The 5,001-nt window shown below is 45.2% G+C and overlaps 1 non-coding gene across 1 annotated transcript; it reads right to left on the bottom strand.

Annotated features, from left to right (window-relative positions):
• Positions 1-1,521: 1,521 nt before the first annotated feature.
• On the bottom strand, positions 1,522-1,603 carry TRNAL-UAG (transfer RNA leucine (anticodon UAG)). Its single transcript has one exon. It is a non-coding gene; the product is annotated as a tRNA-Leu (tRNA).
• Positions 1,604-5,001: the final 3,398 nt, after the last annotated feature.

The raw sequence follows: 5,001 nt of genomic DNA, 5'->3' as shown, positions 1-5,001 counted from the left end.
CCTCACCCAAGAATCTGCAAAAACCCTAGTCCATGCCCTCATCATCTCTCGCCTTGACTACTGCAACCTCATGCTCTGCGGCCTCCCCTCAAACACTCTCGCACCCCTCCAATCTATTCTAAACTCTGCTGCCCGGCTAATCCACCTGTCCCCCCGCTATTCCCCAGCTTCTCCCCTCTGTCAATCCCTTCACTGGCTCCCAATTGCCCAGAGACTCCATTACAAAACCCTAACCATGACATACAAAGCCATCCACAACTTGTCTCTTCCATACATCTGTGACCTCGTCTCCCGGTACTTTCCTGCACGCAACCTCCGATCCTCACAAGATCTCCTTCTCTACTCCCCTCTTATCTCCTCTTCCCACAATCGCATACAAGATTTCTCTCGTGCATCACCCCTACTCTGGAACTCTCTACCACAACATATCAGACTCTCACCTACCATCGAAACCTTCAAAAAGAGCCTGAAGACCCACCTCTTCCGACAAGCCTATAACCTGCAGTAACCACCGATCGACCAAACCGCTGCACGACCAGCTCTACCCTCACCTACTGTATACTCACCCATCCCTTGAAGATTGTGAGCCCTCGCGGGCAGGGTCCTCTCTCCTCCTGTACCAGTTATGACTTGTATTGTTTAAGATTATTGTACTTGTTTTTATGTATACCCCTCCTCACATGTAAAGCGCCATGGAATAAATGGCGCTATAACAATAAATAATAATAATAATAATAATTTAACACTGTGAGTACACATAAACTGATGCCCCGCATCAAACCCAGGTTCCTCCAGCCTGGCCCAAATTGGTTTTGGGCATCAGAATTGGCATAAAAGTGGGCACACAGACAATTTTCTCAGATTTGAATAAGTAACTGATGTTTTTAAGGGGTTAAATGACTTTGGGCCACTGATGTCACACTGAGAACACACAGATAGTGACGCCCTGCATCAAACCCAGGTCCCTCCAGCCTGGCCCAAATGGGTTATTGGCACCAGAACTGGCATCAAAGTGGGCACACAGTTGATTTTCACAGGTTTGAATAAATAATTGGTAACAGTTGGTTACTATGCCCAGGCAACGCCGGGCTCTTCAGCTAGTATATATATATATTCCTATTGTGTAAGTACATGCAAGTTCTGTGGCACATTCTTAGGACCGATGAGGAATATAAAAAAATGCCAAAAAATCAAGTCTATCAAACTCTTTCCCAGCTTTCCCTAGATGTAAATACTTATGTCCCCCCAAAAAATTGAGAAAAGTATTCAAGGAGAGATTCCTTTATTGGCTAACCAGAGAAATTATGTTGGCAAGCTTTCAAGGCTCAGAAGTCAGGCCAGCTTTCCCTAGAAAGGATAAATATATCTGCTAAAGCTTGTTACTGTAGCTACAAAGGAGTTTTCTCTAGGAGAAGAAAATTCATGAATTACTTTAGTCCCCGAAAAGTTTAGGATCCATCAATAATAACACATTAAATAATAGACAATCTAGTGACACCTAGAGGTGAAATAAAAAGATGATGGCAGCGGTGGGATTCGAACCCACGCCTCCAGAGAGACTGGAGCCTAAATCCAGCGCCTTAGACCGCTCGGCCACGCTACCAGGTGATTTTGCCCTTTAATTGCATAGGGGATGAGCCAATACCAGCAGCCCAAATCCTGCCCCCCTCCCCCGAGTTAGAGTGGGAGCCGCCCATAAATTTAACCTTTTCAGTTAAAACCTTACCGTGTCTAAGCAGTGTTCATTAAACTCACCATTAACTAAAAGTGATTTTATGACCATGAAGCACTGATTTTTTTCCTCCTTATTTTTATATCTCTCTATATAAAATTGAATGTGTGTGTGTGCGTGCGTGTGTCATCAACCAATCACGAAGCATCTTTCATTTCACCAGAGCTGTTTAAAAGAAGCTGAGCTGTGATTGGCTGCTATGAGCAACAGTTTTCTCACACCATGACAACACCTCAGCAGACAGTGACTGGGTGGGAGAAATATAAGCTCCCAGCCATTGTCTGCCCCCCAGAAAGGAGCAGAGAGCACATGACAGAAATGAATCCCCCCCTCCCTGCCCATATACCCATCACACATCCTCCATCCCATAGGCACATCTTCCCTCTTAAAGGGATCTCCAGTATGGAAGTTAGTGCAAATCCCTCAGAGCTCTGATTCTGACCCCAGGACTCTCTTAAAGGGATTATTGGCATGAAAGTCCAGGCAAATCCATCCAGAGCTTTGGTTTGACCCCAGGCCTCTCTTAAAGGGATCCCCAGCATGGAATTTGGACTGTTCCACTCAGCGCTGTGGTTCTGAACCCAGGGCCTCTTAAAGGAATCATTGGTATGGAAGTTGGGGCAAATCCACTCTGCGCTCTGATTCTGACCCCAGGCCCCTCTTAAAGGGATCCCCGGTACGGAAGTGAGGGCAAATCCACTCTGCGCTTTGGTACTGACCCCAGGCCTTTTGAAAAAGGGATCTCCGGTATGGAAGTTAGGGTAAATCCCTCAGCGCTCTGATTCTCACCCCAGGCTTCTATTAAAAGGGATCCCCGATATGTAAATTAGGGCAATTCCACTCAGCGCTCTGGTCCTCACCCCAGGCTGACGGGATGATGTGGGATATTGGGGGTAGTAGTCCGGTGGCTCTGGCTGACTGGATGATATGGAATATTAGTACCTAACTAATAGCTAATAGCTAACTGCAGACTAACTTGAGTCAGCTGATATTAGTAGTAGTAGTCCGGTGGCTCTGGCTGACAGGATGATGTGGGATATTAGTGGTAGTAGTCCTGTGGCTCTGGCTGACGAGATGATGCGGGATATTAGGGGTAGTAGTCCGGTGGCTTTGACGGGATGATGTGGGATATTAGTAGTCCGGTGGCTCTGGCTGACGGGATGATGTGGGATATTAGGGGTAGTAGTCCGGTGGCTCTGGCTGACGGGATGATGTGGGATATTAGGGGTAGTAATCCGGTGGCTTTGACGGGATGTGGGATATTAGGGGTAGTAGTCCGGTGGCTTTGGCTGACGGGATTGTGTGGGATATTAGGGTTAGTAGTCCGGTGGCTTTGGCTGACAGGATGATGTGGGATATTATAGTGAATGTGGCTATGCGGAGTGGGTGGGGCTATACACTCAGCTTTATATATATATATATATATATATATATATATAGATAGATAGATATAATCATTATAATTTGTTATAACTAACCATAGTTAGTTACTATGCCCAGGCAGCGCCGGGTTCTTCAGCTAGTTTATAATAAAGTAAAAAATTTTCTTTTTTCAGACCGTTTAGGAATTTCTTTGCAATTTCAAAGGGCATTCGTCATCCAAAAAGAGAGAAGGAACTCCGCCCAAAATAAAATAAGAAAAGTTTATATTCAGAGCTGTGCTGATATGTGAGTGTGGCAGTCTATTAGCAACCGCTGATTGGCTGCAGCGCAGACTTGACAGTTTTGCTGGAGTATTAGGAGACCTGGTGGAACAGTGCTGATGCAAGAGGAGCGTATGATTCAGATGATGTAAACAATGGTGCGGAACAGCTGCTATCTGCATGTAACAGTGTCCTCCCTTATTATACTATTATTACACCTATGCTGAGCGCCGCTTTTCTCCTTCCTAATTTAGAGCTTTTCTTTTTTTTTTTATCAGCATAAATTGTCATTTAAGAAACGATTGTCCATTCAAGAAGAGATTTGTGTTGGCAGATTATCCTAGGAAAGCGTGTTAGACGATAATAATCGTGCTGCCCATCTCACCCGACGAGCAAGCAGCACCCTTGTTCGTTGGGTGAATTGACCTTTTAAGGGAGCCTGACGTACTCACTAAATTGTCCCTATCCCTAAGTTTTTTGGATGCAGATTGCTCACACACAAGAGTGTTTTTTTGATTTGGAAAAGAAAGAAATGAGGATGAAGAATCAAAACTTTAAGGCTGTGTTCACACTCTGCATTACCCCCCCCCCATACACACACACATACACACACACACCGCAATTGTTTTTGTGTTTGTGCAAAAAATCTGCTTCGTTTAACAGTTCGTGATTGCGTGAGATCTCCTGCCCCACTGGTGACTAATGACGCTGCCGAAAGGTGTGGGTTTTTTTTTTTTACTGTTTTTTTCTCGATAAGATTTTATGGGCAGCCTGAAAGAACAGTTGAAAAGACACAATTGTGTTTTTAAATGCAGAATCTCAATGTTTAAAAATAAAAAAGCATGAAAAAGAGAAAAAGCTGTAAAAACCCAGGTTAAAAAAAAAAGCATCGGGGAAAAAAACATTTACCGAGGGAGATCACATTGCCCGCCAGCACCCAACGCGTGTCGATGCAACCTGCAGCTTCGTCAGGGGAAGTGTCCCCGGTCCCTCTGTCAGTGACTGTTCAGGCAGAGGGCGCGGCACGCTCTAACTACATCATCGCGCCCTCTGCTGCCTGAACGTCACTGACAGAGGAGGCCGAGGACAGAGCAATGTGCAGCAATGGATCGGGGCCAGGTGAATATCGCTTATACCTACCCCCTCCTAGCACGGTCTCTGTAGCCCCTGTGTCTCCGACAGCTCTTCCTACCTTCAGCGGTCACGTGGTACCGCTCATTAAAGTCATGAATTTGCGCATATTCGGTGTACTTCCTTTGTGGTGCGGTGGATTGTGGGATAGCGACACAATTGCCGGAAGCTGTGACAGAGCTGATTGCCAATTATTTTATATATATATATATATATATATATATATATATATATATATTTATATATGTCATTGACACACACATATATATCTGTATATATCTTTATTAATAATGAGCAAACGTGCTCGCCACTACTCGTTACTCGCCCGAGTATCACGGTACTCGGTGTACTCGGCGAGCACCGAGCAGTTCCGGGATTACTCTGCGGGAACTCGGGTCTCCATCCAGCTTTTTTTGAGGACTTTAGAGACCCAATCACAATGCAGGGATTGTCTACCAGGCAATGAAATGCCGCAGCCAGCTTTGCTGTGGTCGT

The sequence above is a fragment of the Dendrobates tinctorius genome, unplaced genomic scaffold (genome assembly GCF_039654945.1).
Source record: "Dendrobates tinctorius isolate UK_male_01 unplaced genomic scaffold, ASM3965494v1 ptg000086l, whole genome shotgun sequence".
NCBI lineage: Eukaryota > Metazoa > Chordata > Amphibia > Anura > Dendrobatidae > Dendrobates > Dendrobates tinctorius.
Note: the sequence above shows the minus strand (reverse complement) of the source record. Positions and strands in the feature narration are given on the sequence as shown.